This window comes from Rutilus rutilus, assembly GCF_951802725.1.
Source record: "Rutilus rutilus genome assembly, chromosome: 10".
Classification (NCBI taxonomy): Eukaryota; Metazoa; Chordata; class Actinopteri; order Cypriniformes; family Leuciscidae; genus Rutilus; species Rutilus rutilus.
This window is the reverse complement of record NC_140215.1, coordinates 37549696-37568461: the sequence shown is the minus strand read 5'-3', so window position 1 is coordinate 37568461 and position 18766 is coordinate 37549696. Positions and strand designations below refer to the sequence as shown.

Sequence of the window (18766 nt, the reverse complement as noted above, 5' to 3'; positions counted from 1 at the left end):
TTGCACTTGTCTTTGAGGAGTAAAAGCACAGGTGTCCTCAGGTGAAACTGCAGGATAACTTCACTTAGCTTATTTTCCAACTTAACCCTTGTGTGGTGTTCAAAACCCTATAACACCCGGGATCTTCTCGGTCAAAAATGACCGGACTATAAAAAATTGCTTATAAATCTTTCATTATAGTATATTTTCACCCAATATTGGATTCAATCTTTTTGTCCACTTGTTCTCTTTCAATTAGGACTGGTTTTATATTTCTAAAATGTGAAGCAATTTTTGTAGGCCGGTCATTTTTGACCGGGAAGACCACAAGTGTGACAATGTGCCATTTTGTACAAAATAAAAGTTTTTCAAAAAAATATTCCTGGAAAAGGGCGGGGCTTACAGGCAATAAATCACTCAAAGTGACATATAGTGCCCTATATTCTCTCTGGCATTTCATTTTTTGAGTAAAAAAACATTATTTTTGAATAATTTTGGAAATTTTAAATAAATTTTAAATTTGCCCCGCCCCCTTTCCAGCAGGGGATTTTTTCCCACGCTTGCCCCGCCCTCTTTCCACCGGGGGCTTTTTCCCAGGATCTGTTTGTTTTGCTAGATCCCATTCACATTCCCAGATAGAAATCACACGTAAGGAATACACTTTAAGCAGTGTTCCTATCTTTTCATCCGACTGCCTTCTGAGAGTACCAAAAGACACATTTGATAAAGGCTGCATTTCTTCAGCCTTAAATCATCGACAATTCTGCCCATGATAAAAACAACCCAAGAATTCCAAGGCTGTTTTTACCCCATCATCAGACTCATAATACCCATCAACATGATAAGGTCCGAAGGCTTGCTCTCCGTGGTTTAAGGCATGTTGTACATCAACGTTTTGGCTATTTTTAATATATTCGAGCCATTGAATGGATGCGTTTGAAAACATCTTGTGTTGATTAACATACGCATGACTATGTGTAAGTGCTACTGTATCTCGACTCAAAAAATGAGTTTTGAAAACTTTCATGCATGTCCCTGCCAATGTCACAGATTTAAACGGATCAATGTTTGTACATTCGAGGAATTCTTCGCGATATTTTATACACGCCTGGCGTAAGATAATCACGTCATTACGACAGTAAAAAGCAAGCTCCTTTTTGAAGTCAAAGATGTCATCCAATACACCTGTGTACCATGTGTCGAATCTCACACGCTCGGTTTCACTCATTGTCTCATAACCGTAAAACTCTTTTGTCGGATAGGGACCCACATAATTTTCATTCTCCAATCTGTTGAAATGATGTGGGAAAAAACCCTTTTCGCTCACGCTTAGATTTAACGCAGCCGGTACCTTGCCTAGTGAAAAAGGGATATATTGAAAACTGTCTATAAATCGCTGTCTAAATGCTGTGTCATACATATGTAATATTCTACATCCCTGCATAATAATCTTTGGACTTATTCCTTCGTTGCTAAGATACTCTAACAGGATGTAGGAATCAAATCCCGATGCATTATGCGCTATGAATGTGTAATCACTGTATTTTGGACGTCTGAAGTGTTTAATCAGACGTGCCACACAATCTGTTCCTCCCGCTTCAAACGTCTCACCTGTCTGTGTCATTGCACATACAAAATTAGCCACATGTTTATCATTCTGATACATTGTCTCAAAGTCATAATAAATGTATTTTTCATCATTTGTTTCAGACTTTAGAGGTTGGATGTAACATTCGTGAGTACCTTCTGTAGGATTGAGTGCGAATCAAACACAAATGAATCTTCCAGGTGAATTGTTCAAACATAATTCCACACAGAACCCAACATTCCAGACCCCAAATCAGCAATCCAGAGCCATAAAATCAGTCTACCTAACCAACGAAAACCCCCAGCTAAGAACTTTACGGCCATGCAAGCTTCAAAGAGATGAGCCAAACTAAAGGAAGAACTTGTCAATGTGAGATAGCTTGGAAAAGAATGATTGGCTCAGAGATGGCACAGCTCAGTGCTCGATCAAGATAACAGCAGAAGCTGCTCGAGCCCCTCCTCATTAAGGACCTCTGAATGACCTCTGAAATCTCTTCAAACCAGAGAACTGAGATTTTACCTATAACAATAGATAAAAATCATCCCAGAAAAATTCTCTATGGATTTATAATCAAACATCATGCAACTACATGATTCTATTTTGTGTCTACAATATATGTGTGTGTCTAATATGCTTAGATCCTATATAATTCATGTAATTGTTATAACTATTAGATGCTTGAATGAAAGTGTGTCGTGCTTCCTGTCAGCATGATCGTATGTTCTTAATTCAAAAGATGGCTTGATTGAAATCTGTGTAAAATGTTTCGTATTCTTATAATAGTAATAATGTCTAAACTGTGGCCTCTGTCCTCTCTGCTAGAGCTTAGAGAGTAAGGAGAGCACAGATAAGCTTGATTTATGATAAGAAGTGAAGAGAACGCCACCTCCTAAATAAAGACAGTGTCTAATTGGTCAGAACTGATCCAGGAGGCTGGGCAGACATTTGAGTTTAAAATCTTAACACCAGAACAAAGTTTTAGAAGAGTTCTCAACAAGGTGAGAAAAGTGCGCGAAGGGAGAAGAGACCAGACAGACGAGTAACCATGTAAACGCGCAGACGAAAGAACCCAAATCAAGATCAGAAGAACATGGGTTAAACAACTTCATTCAATCCATCATCTACTCTCGTCTCAATTTCCTTTCTTTTCTTAGTTTCCTTTCTTTTCCGTTGTGAGTCTCGGTTCTAAGTTAAGTTTTGCGGCAAGATTTCGGTCCACGTTTCTTCTGCAAAGCCAGCTTCAACAAAGACTTTCCATCAATCCGCCATCCACACCACGTGAGTGGCCGCCACAGACATCTATCCAAGCACGGGGACACCAGCCAACGAACGAGCTCGGGAAACCCCCTTTGACGCCGACCAAAGGAATTCCCAAAAGGAACGCGAAACGAGCAAGAAACCTCCAGACTCTTAAGCTGAACTGGTGTATTTGATATAGATTTAATAACCTACGAAAGGATAGAAGGGTTAAATTTATGCTTGATGGTTCGTTCAGGTTATGTCTTATAAGTGCATATAGAAACTTGGGATTTCAACATCTCACTCTTAAAACTCATTCTTTCCTCACTCTCTTTCTTTCTGCAACTCGTATGAATGTGTGTGCGTGTGTTTGTGTTAGATATTAGTTTTATGTGTTAGAATAATCAATAAAGTCTTGTTTGTATTTTAAAGAGAAGTATTACTTGTGTTATGTGCTTACGAATTTAATGTCTTAAACTTCTGATCTAAGTTACCTTGCTAACTATAGTGTTTCACTATAGTTCGGATATGTACACTCACCTAAAGGATTATTAGGAACACCATACTAATACCGTGTTTGACCCCCTTTCGCCTTCAGAACTGCCTTAATTCTACGTGGCATTGTGGCAAGGTGCTGAAAGCATTCTTTAGAAATGTTGGCCCATATTGATAGGATAGCATCTTGCAGTTGATGGAGATTTGTGGGATGCACATCCAGGGCACGAAGCTCCCGTTCCACCACATCCCAAAGATGCTCTATTGGGTTGAGATCTGGTGACTGTGCTGGCCATTTTAGTACAGTGAACTCATTGTCATGTTCAAGAAACCAATTTGAAATGATTCAAGCTTTGTGACATGGTGCATTGTCCTGCTGGAAGTAGCCATCAGAGGATGGGTACATGGTGGTCATAAAGGGATGGACATGGTCAGAAACAATGCTCAGGTAGGCCGTGGCATTTAAACGATGCCCAATTGGCACTAAGGGGCCTAAAGTGTGCCAAGAAAACATCCCCCACACCATTACACCACCACCACCAGCCTGCACAGTGGTAACAAGGCATGATGGATCCATGTTCTCATTCTGTTTACGCCAAATTCTGACTCTACCATCTGAATGTCTCAACAGAAATCGAGACTCATCAGACCAGGCAACATTTTTCCAGTCTTCAACTGTCCAATTTTGGTGAGCTCGTGCAAATTGTAGCCTCTTTTTCCTATTTGTAGTGGAGATGAGTGGTACCCGGTGGGGTCTTCTGCTGTTGTAGCCCATCCGCCTCAAGGTTGTGCGTGTTGTGGCTTCACAAATGCTTTGCTGCATACCTCGGTTGTAACGAGTGGTTATTTCAGTCAAAGTTGCTCTTCTATCAGCTTGAATCAGTCGGCCCATTCTCCTCTGACCTCTAGCATCAACAAGGCATTTTCGCCCACAGGACTGCCGCATACTGGATGTTTTTCCCTTTTCACACCATTCTTTGTAAACCCTAGAAATGGTTGTGCGTGAAAATCCCAGTAACTGAGCAGATTGTGAAATACTCAGACCGGCCCGTCTGGCACCAACAACCATGCCACGCTCAAAATTGCTTAAATCGCCTTTCTTTCCCATTCTGACATTCAGTTTGGAGTTCAGGAGATTGTCTTGACCAGGACCACATCCCTAAATGCATTGAAGCAACTGCCATGTGATTGGTTGATTAGATAATTGCATTAATGAGAAATTGAACAGGTGTTCCTAATAATCCTTTAGGTGAGTGTATATCCGTTGCAGAGTTGATGGTTACAGCCAGTTCAAATGAAACGCGAACGAGTCATTTGCTCGGTTGTAATAAGTGATTCTTTCGAATTCCCTATAAAGTAATTAATAATTCCTTTGAGTTAAATTGACCTGTTAGAATCACTAAAAATTACTAAATTATCTTACACTTCACTTGTCAAAATCTCTTTGCAATGTACACAGCACTCTGGAGAGCACTTGTGCGGTTTGGTTTTATCACCACTTCTCGCTATTCTATACAATCGTTGACATTTAGTGCAATATTTTATCGTGTCACATTGCGATTTCTCAGTAGATGTACGCACTTGTTTATGTGTTTCGTAGCAGTAGGTATTTCTACATTATCTGAGACAGTCTGGACATTGTCTATTGGACGTCGTACGTGTACGGCATTCAGAGGTGTTGCAGATATTACAAACATATTTGCATTTGTGTGTCCTTCTGTCGTTATGACCCTTGAGGCAGGGTGGCGCGAATGACGCGAATTGGGCGACGCGTTTGCCGCGAAAGCTCGATAATCGCCTCAATCGCGTCTTCCACGCAAGTTGAAAAATTTGAACTCGAGCGGAAGATTCGCATGACGCTTTGTTGCGCAAGCCAATCAACGAAGAGCTCATTGATACGTCCGGTTACTATGACTGTTGTCGAATATGGAGGAGATGCTAATTGTTACCGTCTGTGGGTACCCAGAAATATATGATACAACATCATACGCGTACAGAGACCAGACAAAAAAGGAGGTAGCTTGGAGAAAAATAAGCGAGGAAGTTGGACTACCTGGTAAGGGATGAAAATATACACCCTTTACTTGATTCTAGCTATTTTTACATTATTATGAACTTATTAGCACTGGCATTAGCCAAAGTTAGCGATTGACGCGGACGTGCGAATGGACACAAAGTGGTCAAGCGTATAACTAGACGCGATAGACACGAATTTGACGCTCTATTCGCATTTGGTGTGAACACACCATTAGAGATAAAGAGTTGTCTGTCTTGATTGTCTGTCTTAAAGACTTGATTGTTGACACAATCTCTGTTGCTTTGTGCAGCACGTTCAATTTGATCAATGAGTAATGATGCGTCGTGGTTGCTTTCTGGGGTTAATACTGCATTTATAGATGTGGGTAAGCTGGTACCATTTAGTGCTATATTTATATACAGTGAGGAAAATAAGCATTTGAACACCCTGCTATTTTGCAAGTTCTCCCACTTGGAAATCATGGAGGGGTCTGAAATTGTCATCGTAGGTGCATGAGAGTCTGTGAGAGACATAATCTAAAAAAAAAAATCCAGAAATCACAATGTATGATTTTTTAACTATTTATTTGTATGATACAGCTGCAAATAAGTATTTGAACACCTGTCTATCAGCTAGAATTATGACCCTCAAAGACCTGTTAGTCTGCTTTTAAAATGTCCACCTCCACTCCATTTATTATCCTAAATTAGATGCACCTGTTTGAGGTCGTTAGCTGCATAAAGACACCTGTAAATTAACACTGAAAAATTCTTTAAAAAAGACCAAACTTTAGACTGTACCTAGTATGTATCAGTGGTACCCACAAGAAATGTGTTAGTTAAGTTAGGTGCTATTCATATCAGCCCTTTGTCACATTTGTTTTGAGCGGCCCTGTTGGTTTCAATGCGGTTTAAATTCAATGCTTTGAGGTCATGCATTGAAATTTTCTTTCCATTTCCTCACCCAACTTAATGCAGGTAAGGTGGCCGTCCTAATTGGAAAGCACAGGGAGAAATGTAGCTAGATATACAAAGTCTATCAGGTTGATAATGTGTGTTTTTGTAAATGATTCAATGATGCATATTTTTCCACAGAGAAAACACCCTAATCATCTGGAGAGATACAAAACTTTAACTTCAAACGCCCTAAGAAGAAAGCCAGAAGGAGCACCAGATGAAAGCCCACCATCCAAGCAAGCTAAGTTATGGGAAACCAGAAGAGTGTCCCAGGCCAGTTTGGATAAATCAGTCCTCCATTTTATCATAGAAGGCCTTCACCCACCTAATGTAGTTGAGCAGCAGGGTTTCATAGATCTTGTACATCTTCTCCAGCCCAATATTAAAGTGATTTCACGCAACACTGTTGTGAACAAAGTAGAGAAGGCTTCCCTGGAAATGAAAAACAATCTGAAAACCGCTCTAAGTGAACTTCAGTTCATTGCCACTACAACTGACTGCTGGACAGCTTACAGGCGTGGATTCATTGGTGTCACAGCACATTGGATAGACCTCCAGACTATGACGAGATGTTGCGCTGCCCTAGCCTGCAGACAGCTTAAAGGTTCTCATACTTTTTCTGTCCTTGCCAGTGCTCTGAACGATATCCACAGTGAATTCAATATCCGTGAAAAGATTACCCGCACCACAACTGACAATGGCTCAAATTTCGTAAAAGCTTTTAGAGTTTATGGTCAGACTGATGAAAATAACAATTTAGCAGCAGAGAGTGGTTAAGGAGATGATGATGATGATGATGGTGGTGATGATGAATATGATGATGAAGAGCAGGATAGCACTGAGGAGCATGGAGTTTGTTGAAGCTGGAGCCATACTGGATGAGGACGACTGCCTGGAATATCAGCTTCCGAAACACCATCGCTGCGCCTGCCACCTACTCAACTTGGTGTCAACAACTGATGTTGAGGAGGCAAATAGTAACACGGTTTACAAAAGGGTCTCACGCTCAACATTCTCAAAGTGCTGGAGTCTGTGGAATAAAAGTGCAAGATCCACCACAGCAGCAGAGATCATTGAGGAGACTTGCAAACTCCAGCTCTTGAGGCCAAATGCAACAAGATGGAACTCCCTTTTCTTGGCAGTGGAAAGGATTGTGAGAATTGCCAGAGAACATGGAGAACGGGCCATTGCAGCTGTCTGCAGTGCACTGAAGATACCCATGTATGTACCTGCCCTTTTTTATTTTTTAAAAGCTGAACTATATCTGGTTGGCTGCCAACATTTATTTATTTCTATATATGAAAAACTGTAAAACACAAATGTTATTTATTTGTAACACAAGTGCAACTTCCTAAAAGTAGTCTCTAATGATTGTTTTTTTAATAATTAGGCCCTTCCAATTGAAGCTGTTCCATGAAATAAATGTGTGTTTTTTTTTTTTTTTTTACAGGTTTACTCCTGTCGAGCTTGCCTTTCTGTCTGAATATGCAAAGACTATGAGCCCAGTTGCAAAGGCTCTTGACGTACTTCAGGGAGAGACCAATGTGCAAATGGGATGGTTGGTCCCTACAATAACCCTACTCAAGACTAAGCTCCAGCACCTTCACATTTCTTCCAAGTTCTGTAGGCCATTGATTGATGCACTTTTAGCAGGACTTGAAAAACGATTTGGACAAATGCTTAAAGATCCGGAGCTGATAGCCGCGGCTATTCTAGTCCCCAAATTCAAGACGTGCTGGACAAGTGATGAACAAATCATAAAACTTGGTAAGTGTTGTACTGTTTGCTTTATGCTATTAATAGAGGAAAGTTATGCATTTGAACTGCAATTGATCTCTAACATACCAAGCAATCCAAATAGCAATATGTGTCCTTATGTAAGCCATATGAAGTTGATCAAAATCATTGTGCCATCTTTCAGTGTTGTAATTTCATTGTTGTAATCCAATTCCATGGTTCAATTTGGTCCTAATTTTGTTTTTCTATTTCAAAGGCCTTGACTATATCAAAAGTTACTTGAAAGACCAAACTGTGGAGAATCAAGGTGAGAGCTCCCATTCTTCAGAGGAGGAGGACTTCTTTTCTGCAATAAAACAGACCAGTTCCCAAGAAAGTGCTAAACAGCTGGAGACTTACCTTGGATGCCCAGGTGATACAGTAGATACACTTAAGTCTTTCCCGGCAGTATGCAACCTGTCATTGAGGCTTAACACAGCACTATGCCAGCAGCCATATCTCCCTGTAGCCCAAGACTGGTTGCCCACTGAAGCTAAGCAGGGCTGAGCCTGGTTAGTACCTGGATGGGAGACCTCCTGAGAAAACCAGGTTGCTGCTGGAAGAGGTGTTAGTGAGGCCAGCAGGGGGTGCTCACGCTGTGGTCTGTGTGGGTCCTAACGCCCCAGTGTAGTGACGGGGACACTGTACTGTCAAAGAGCACCGTCCTTCAGATGAGACGTTAAACCGAGGTCCTGACTCTCTGTGGTCATTAAAAATCCCATGGCATTTCTCGTAAAGAGTAGGGGTGTAACCCCGGTGTCATGGCCACACACCATTGGCCCTTACCAATCATGGCCTCCTAATAATCCCCTTACATTGAATTGGCTCTATCACTCTCTCTCCTCTCTCCACCTATATCCGGTGTGTGGTGAGCGCACTGGCGCCGTTGTACTGTGGCTGCCGTCGCATCATCCAAGTGGATGCTGCACACTGGTGGTGGTTGAGGAGAGATCCCCTGACATGATTGTAAAGCGCTTTGGGTGTACAGTAGTACATATGAAAGCGCTATATAAATGCCCGATTCTTTTCTTCTATTCTATTCTATTCACTACCAGCCTCAGCAGCCTGCGAGAGACTGTTTAGTTCAGCAGGACTGATCTTCAGACCAAAAAGGGCACGTATTGATTCTAAGAACTTTGAAAACCAGCTTCTTTTGAAGCTAAACAGAAGGTTCTGGTGATTGTATAGGGTATGCCAATGTATTATTTCTGTCATACACAAACACAGGAATACTGACGTACACACACACACACACACACTCTCTCTCTCTCTCTCTCTCTCTCTCTCTCTCTCTCTCTCTCTCTCTCTCTCTCTCTCTCTCTCTCTCTCTCTTTCTTTCATTCTTTCTTTCATTCTTTCTTTCATTCTTTTTCTCTCTCTTTCACTCACACACGCACGCACACACAATCAACACAAACACTCTTTTTGTGTTCCACATGGACTGACATGCACATTTGTTCTTGCACAAAGTCACAAGTCAAGCACTTCAGGCTACAGAGACTGTTTTGATATGTAGCATTTGTCCACTTTTATAGCCTGTTTTTTTTAAGGGAATTATGGACATGTACATCACACAGGCATAATTACAATAATTCTTTCTCTCTCTCTCTCACACACACACACACACACACACACACACACACACACACACACACACACACACACACACACACACACACACACACACACAGTCACACCAACAGACACACTCTTTTTGTTCCACATGGACTGACATGCACTTTTGTTCTTGCACAAAGTCCCAAGTCAAGCACTTCAGGCTTCAGAGACTGTTCTGATATGTACCTAGGGTTACTCCCAAGTTTTTGATGGGACTCAGGGAATAATGCACAACAAAGATGTATACCACTGCCACAAATACACTCACTGCACATACACAATGTACATTCTTGCACTCTCCTACTCTCCGAGTGCCATGTGCAAAACTTTGCTTTTGTTTTTGGTAGTGTTTCTCTGTATACAGCATATGAGTTACTCCATGTTTTGAAGGGGTTTTCTTTTGCATAGGTTTGCAGTCTCAGTTTGAAGTCTCTGTCTCTCTTTTTGTCCACCCACACTCAAATGTATGCAGTATATTTCTCTCCTTAACACGCACTGACAAGCACACTCCTTAATACACAGACACTCAAGTCACAGTCATTTGCTGCTAAAATAATGTTCTGATAGTTTTGCCGGCCAGGGTATGTCTTGAATATTACTACCTCAGTTTGAAAGTCTATTTGCATTCCAATAAAGTTTGAGGAAAACATGCCCATCGAGTTTGTTGTCTTTGAAGGCATTGTTTGTTTCACCGTGTCTTGGGATTCATGTAGCACTAATCAGTTGTTAAATTAAGCTTCTATTTCTAACAGTTGTGTCAATGATACGAGGTCCAACGAGTCTAGTGTTAAGCGTTTTTTTTAGAGTTACTTTATACTTTTTTACTTTAAGTATGTTTTAGAGCCTGTACTTTTTCACTTTAACTTGAGTAAAGAGGTTGAGTTGATACTTCCACTTTTACCAGAGTCGTTTTAAACACCAGTATCTATACTTCTACTTGAGTAACAAAAGTGTGTACTTTTGACACCACTGGTTATTTGTTAAACAATATGATGACCTGTACTTTGAACCGGACGGTCACTTTTTGTAGAGCCAGCGTGGGAATCTGTTGTTATCTTTTCCCACGCCTCTTCACCAGCTGGAGTCTACGTGTGGCTACTGTGCACACCTCACAGATGTTATTCTAACTTTTGGGATGTAAGAGTGTGGACGCTTTTCGCTGAACTCCTAGGAGATTACTTTACACAAAGTTGGATAACTTTTGTTCTTCTTTCAACAAACGGAATTGTAAAAACGTAAGTCAGTTTTTAAATGTACGTATGTGTGTATGCGTTTGATATGTTTTAATATTTGTTTAATGTTTTAATACTAACACATTTTGATAACTTTAAGAAAATGCAATTTAAACTTTTTCATTGACATTTTAAAGTTTTTAATGTGCAACTAATGTGTTTTACAAATGTGTGAGAACACTAAAGATATGTGTATTTTAACTTTATACAACGTTTTATATTATTAAATATATAATATAATATATAATTTAATTCATAATATTTCCCTGGTTCTGTTCATGCCCATAAGGGGAGGGGCAAACGTGGGGAAAAAAATCCCACAATGGAAAGGGGCGGGGCTTAAGGGCAATAAATCACTCAAAGTGACATATAGTGCCTTATATTCTCTCTGATGCCTACTCTCAAATAAATTAGGCCTACGATTAATCAGATGCAAATAGAAATATAAAACCAGTCCTAATTGAAAGAGAACAAGTGGACAAAAAGATTTAATCAAATATTGGGTGATAATATTGCATAACAAGTGATTTATAAGCTATTTTTTGTAGTCCGGTCATTTTTGACCGGGAAGACCACAAGTGTAACAAGGTGACAAAACCCCCCCTAAAAAAGTACAAAAATTGTCAAAAAACATTTGAGAAGTAGTTATACCATCTGTGAATAGAGTCACTAAGTTTCAGTCCCAAGCGATAACACTAACTAGTATTTTGGGGTAAAAGAAAATTATCTCCGGGTCAAAATGACCCGGAACACCACATGAGGGTTAAGGTGCTCTAGAGGTCAACATCATTCATAAGTCGACACGATTGCTGAGTATTTTCTCCTTAAAACGGCAGTGAACCAAAGACAGTCTCAAAAACACGGTTTGAAATCGTGTTTCTGACGTCACAAACTACCTTGTAACCAATCAGATCAACGTGTGATCGTCAACCAGTGGATCTCTGAGCTGAGTGAGTGAGTGGAGGCGGGGCTTATTTGCATATTCATAGAACCACGCATACTAAATGAGGCAAGGGTGTCAGGTTACATTCAAGCAATTTTAAGGCATGACAAAATTTCTTTTCAATGAAAAAAACGTTTAAATATGTAATTTTGGTGATCAAAGATGAGTTTTAAGGGATAAAATTACTGACTACAGGGGGACATTGATTGCAGGGTAAATGACTATAACAGTAACTCAGCTCTCAGACTTTGACATTTCATGACAGCACACATTTTGAAAGGTTTCAGAATGTCAAAGCCTGGCACAGTCTGAAGAAAAGATTGTCCCGTGGCTAGAGGATCTTTTGAAGAGTGAATGGTCAATTGTAGATGTGACTATGTAATGTTATCAAGGAAGTGTTGTACAGTAGCTCATGCCTCTTCTTCATTACGAAAACTTAAAACCACACTAAACATGAAATTGGTGGAATAGTGTCCATATACATCAGAACACACTATTTTTAACATTTAAACCGTAAGATCGATACATACTGTATGACATGGTCTTATTCTGTCCGTAGAAGGACAGAGATAAATGGACTGTTTAACAATGAACTGAACTAATTATAGCAAACTAATAGCAAACATTTAGTGGCTAAAATTCTGAATAATAATAATTCCCTCCCATTCTCAATCTTTATGAATTTATCTAAAACAAATGACCTAGGGATTCTGGGCATGCTGACAATTACAGTTTTGTTTTAGTTTCTGTTTCTTCTGAAATCTGTTGCACAATTCTACATGATACAGAAAAGTTGCCGAGTTGTGACGTTGTAAAGTACGTGTCAATTTGAAGTATTGCACAATGCACCAACGTTTGTAGTGAATGGTAATAAATGAATATATATTTAAATTTTACATGCAGTATTTCAATCATTTTAAAGGTCTGAGGCACGAAACAGCTTATAGACAACAATTGTAACGTTTATCGTTCAACATTCATTGTTTGCTTTGTGTAACAAAAATATTTACTGTGTATAAATAAATGACAGAAATTAATATTTTTTTTTATACTTTTGAATTCAGATGTAGTCATTTTGGGTTTATTGTTGACAATATAATTTGGGCTACTTCCATGTTATGTTTCCAACATGCTGTAATATGTCAGATGTAATATGTAAAAAACTTTACCTTCTCAATGAACTGTACTATGTCAGGAAAATACTCCTCTAGTTTGACTTTTTTCACATTTTTCGTCGTTTTCAAAAAGGACTTAATATCTCCAACAGTATATGTACGGCTAGAGAAACCACTTTTGGGAAGACTAACAGTGACACTACATTCTGACATGTCACTTTCGCTCTCAGTGTCAGTCTGGCTTATGTGAATACCATCTGTTCTTTTTGCTTTTTTATCAGCAGGGCATTCCAACAATTTCCTTTTTTGGGGGATTTAAAAAAAAAAACATTCTTCGTCTTCAAACACAGAACCCCCATCCTCTGGGTTTACCCTAGCCTCATCTTCACTGTTACTACCATCATCTGAATCACATTCTGCTGTTTCAATCCTCTGGGAACTTATGACCTCTTCTTCCTCAGCTGCAGCTACACTGACTTCTTCAACAATTTCTTTTTCTATAGTCTCAGAGACACTCTCCACTATTGTTGGAGCAACCGACACTTGAACCTGGCATCTCCTCAACAACTGTGGCGAGTTCACCCTGCACTTCAGTTACATTTTCTGAAGCAACAGTTGAACAGTTTTATTTGTGTTATCCTCTCTTTTTGGACAAGCACGGATCAGGTGTCCGTTTTCACCGCAACCAAAGCACCTCATTGTATTAGTAGTGGCATATATCACATAATTAAATTCTTCATGCCGAAAATTTAGAAGTTAAAAGTTCCTCAACATTATCTTTCAATGTAAACATAACGCCTGAAAGACACCACATGTTTCAGCAAAGATGACTTGCTTCCAATTGGAATCATTTTAATTGAAGAGACCAGTTTTCCATACCTAGCGAGCATTCCAACTGAAACTTTGTTCTTAATAAACGGCGGCACATTAGATAAAGTTACTCTCTTAGACGGCGTAGAAAGAGGCAACACTGAGGTAAGGTACTTAACAAATCCAAATCATATTTGATGCTTTTTCAAAAAAAGCCCAATCCTTCATCTGAAAATTTACTAAAAATTAAATTTCTTGATCAAACTCTCATAAAACCTACTAGGCAGGTCAAGTATCTTGGCCTTTGGCTGGACTCTGGTCTTTCTTTTACCACTCATGTACATAATATAACTAATAAGCTCAACTGCTCACTTAGAATCTTATACCAATCAATTAACTGTTTTAATTTTCCCGTCAGAAAAAGAATTGTTTCTCAACTTTTATTGCCAATCTTGGATTATGCCGACACTGTATACCAAAATACTACAGCTTCCTGCCTTCAGTCTCTTAACACTGTCTACAATAGCCTGTGTAGATTTATCCTCCGCTGCCCCTCCAGAACACACCATTGTGAAATGTACCATCAACTGTCCTGGCTGACCCTACCAGATAGAAGGCATTTTCATTGGTTACAATTTATTTTTAAATGTATTTTTATGGACTATCCTTCCTATTTAAAACAATATCTAATTCCATTTAGCTCATTTTATAACTTGCGACATAATAACCAAATCTATTTTCTCATTCCTCAAATCAATAAAGAAATAGGAAGATATGCATTTCAACATAAAGCACCGTATGAATGGAATAACCTTCCAATTTCAATTCGCTCTTTGACTGCCTTTCCAATGTTTAAAAATGCCCTAGCTCAACATTTTCAGAATTCATGCAATTGTTTTTAATTTTTTAATTTTTTTATTATATCTTTGTGCTGGTTTGAGGGCACAGGTCAAGGCAGATGCTGTAGCATTATCGGTGGTCACTACTGCACTACTGCTTTACAATGGTTACCACTGATGGAGTTGATATCCTTAAAATTGATTAAATGGAACCTATTTTAAGCATGGTGCATCAATCCTTTACATTTATGTGTGTGCAGACTTCACCTGTATATCCTTTACAGTAACTTGTAAAGCCTTAACCTCCTGTCGCAACTCCTCCACTATGCCCAGTAAAACTTCAACCTTATCAGATGAATTCTGCAGACTCAGACCACGAACTTTAGAATCTGAACAATGTGTATGTTCTAAATTCTGAATAAGTTCCAATTCAGATGCTAAATTAATTGCGCCTTCCAAAGTGGCAGGTTTTGCACTGCGCAAATGTATACGCATATCGCTACTACCTACGTGTGCGACAAAGTGATCTCGAGCCAGTAAATCTTGCGTAGCACCATCAGCAGAAGGGTAAGCTTTATAAATCAGGCGTCTTAATGCATTACTAAACTCACGAGCAGTCTCGTTATGGAGCCGACGTCGGGAGGAAAAGCTCACCCGATTCCAGTCTGCACTCTCACAAGGCTCTAAACACTTACCCATTGCATCTATTAAAAAAACATAATTATTCTTTGCTTCATAAGGAAGTCCACCATAAATATCTCTGGCTCGACCCGAAAATAATAAAGACATAAACTTTAACTTCACTATCTTTAACTTTAAGCTCACTATCCCACCCATTTACTTGCGCCGCCATCTCAAATTGTTCAGACCAGTCAGACCATTCCCGTCCCACCCCAGTAAATGTTTCTGGCATGAAAAGGGGGCGAGGAACTGGAATTACATTAGAGTTAGCAGCTATCATATCACCATTTGAAACCAATGAACTTGCCCCTGATTGGGACACAGACATACCCTCTCCCTCCATATTTATTTATTTATCTATCGTCCCACCGCTGCCACCAGTGTAGTAAACCTTTCCTTTTTCTATAAAGAGGTTTAACCTAATTTTATGGAGGACAGAGGGTACATCAGACTTTATGGAAAGATCACTTTATTAACAAGTTTATTTAGAAACATACTCATGATGTAAAGCAGCATTTAAAGAAGTTTAACAAACATTTACTCAGTACGCTCCCACCGGGACAAACGGCGATACACAAGTGAAACTCCAAAACGTCACTACACTGCACTCCAGTGGTTATCCTCAACCCCGCACGGCACAATAGAAATAGTGATCAAACAGCAATCAGTTTATCAAGTGGGAAGATCAGCACGTCCCTAGTCCAGCATACCCAAAGTACAATGTCCATAGAACTTCTAAAACTCAAAACCACAACATCACACTCACTCACACATACACACCACACATGAAAGAATTAAAATATAAAACACTTCCCCGTTTCCAGGAAACAAGACCCCATCCGCAACACCGCTCTTAAAACCGCTCCTGGAGCATGTGGCCGGCGCTCCTACACCCCCCGTCCCACTATTATCTAACTACACCGATACGATATATCTATCTAGCTATCTTCGTTGCCGGAACAAACCCTAACGGTCCTGAGCAACACCAAGCGTCCCCATTTATTTGTCGAGCTCGGAAAAGCCAGTCACGTTCACCACTGTCGAGCCCCGATTCTCTCACCTCTCCTCTCTTAAATGTCCTCCACTCCAGGTGAAATCAATTATCCCTGCCTTCAGGTAATACGACAAGTGCTGCAGAAAGGTTCAGATGGGCGGAATCAAAGCCAAACACAAAAATAAATCCCCGCATTCATCACATTATTAAACGACGTTTATTCAATGCGTCTGACAAGACTTTTTCCAAGATGACGACGATGAAAATTATTAGGCTATTAGATTGTCCTTGTTATTTAAAAATGTCAGTCTTGAATTCTACAAACTATTTTAAACATTCAGTCAAGGCTTTTACAAGCTTTACAATTTTTACCTATCTAGATATAATTATAATTTATATATTAATATTATTATTGTCCTGTAGTACGTTTATAGTCAACGTTTCCTTAATTGCATTGATTAAATGATTAATGCAAATATTTGCGGCATTTAAAAATTGTAAAAAAATAAAATAAAAAAAGAAAGAAAAAATAACTCAAATTAATAATTAAAAAAATATTGTCTTATTAATGGAAACCCATAATTGTACAGTGTATTAATAGGTCTAGATCGTGCATGTTGTAAATTATGGCCATTTCTGTGCCTGTATGTGTTTCAGCAATTGGTACATTACCCAGCAAGCAATAGCCGTCTTTTCAACGTCTGGGTTAAATATAGACCCGATATAGTCCGGCTATGTGTAACCCACTTTTAGCCCAAATAACATTTAATCTGGATAAATGTATTTTTTTCCAAAATAACTTGTGAGATGTATGATATTCCATCATGTAAGCAAAGTCTACTGTGATTACAAGTTGTTTGGTTTGCTTTATTTTACATGTTATATGTGTAGGCTGTGCGTAGCCACGATTTAGCTCGTATTCAGACCCGGCTATGCGTAACCCACTTTTAGCCCAAATAACATTTAATCTGGATAAATGTATTTTTTTTCCAAAATAACTTGATAGATGTATGATCCATCATGTAAGCAAAGTCTACCGTGATTACAAGTTGTTTGGCTTACTTTATTTTAGGCTACATGTTATAGGCTGTGCGTAGCCACGATTTAGCTCGTATTCAGACCCGGCTATGCGTAACCCACTTTTAGCCCAAATAACATTTAATCTGGATAAATTTATTTTTTTCCAAAATAACTTGTGAGATGTATGATATTCCATCATGTAAGCAAAGTCTACTGTGATTACAAGTTGTTTGGTTTGCTTTATTTTACATGTTATATGTGTAGGCTATGCGTAGCCACGATTTAGCTCATATTCAGACCCGGCTATTGTAGCCCACTTTTAGTCAAAACTGATTAATTGTAGTTTTTTGCCAGGCAGTGCATGAAATGGTTGATATTGCATCATGTTCGCATTGGTAATGATATCTACAAGGTTCAATGTGTCATTTCAAGACATGGTCGATCTGTAGTCACGATTTAGCTCTGAATTGGACGGGCTATATGCGGTCTGCTTTAGCCCACCTGGCGAAATCAAGGCAACCTGGTCTACGTACGGCTTGGCTATAGCCCAGATTCAGACCAGCGATATAGTATAAGAATATTAGTCTTAAAAATGTTTTCGCTCACACAGCTTAATGTTTGCTGTCACACATAAACATAACATTCATACATAATCTACGATATGGCTGTCTATCATTTCAAATTAAATCAAATGCAATGGCATTTCTCAACCGCTAGATGGCACAATCGAAACACTACTGAGACATGACTACTGGGACTACCGGCATTGCGCGACTAGATCACTTTAGCCAGATCTCGCGATACACATTTCCTCCATTTTCAATTTTATTTTACACGAGGCAGCTGTCGGAGAGCAACGGGCGAGCGACACTCTGCAAACCTTCAAATTTCTACTTCGATCTTGTAAGTATGCGTGTTATTTTTGTTATGTTTATTGTTTAAAGTAGTTAGTTTTTATAATGTGTAGACCGTGACATTTTAACATTACCAATGCAGAGTAAGCCTACTATTTTTCTCCAACAAGTTAACGTTACCTGCACGTGTTATTGCAACTGTGCCCTTAATCTAAAATGTATCTAAATTCAAGGTGGTAAGCATGAAACTATGAAACTTATTTTATTTTTAAAATGAGAAGTTTCATGAAACTATGAAACTTATCATTTTATTATTAAAGATAGATACTAATATATTTTTGTTTTTATATTAGATTAGAGTAAGTAATAATAGTTTTTGATTTAATGCAAATTTTCAAAGTACTTTACATAAAACTTAACAGCAACATATGCAACATGAAAAGAAATTATAAAAAAAATATTTGTTCCTTTCCAATTAATAAAAGGTAGTGGCAAACAGTAAAGTCTTTAAACTTGATTTAAAAGAATTCAAATATGCAGCATACATTCAGTTTTCAGTGAATTTGTTTCAGATATATGGTGCATAAAAACTGAATGCTGCTTCTCCATGT

At 39.0% G+C, this 18766-nt stretch overlaps 1 protein-coding gene across 6 annotated transcripts in view; it reads right to left on the bottom strand.

Annotated features, from left to right (window-relative positions):
* The window catches only part of marco (macrophage receptor with collagenous structure), a 444814-nt gene that overhangs the window by 119481 nt on the left and 306567 nt on the right, over positions 1 to 18766 (bottom strand). The window lies entirely within an intron of this gene.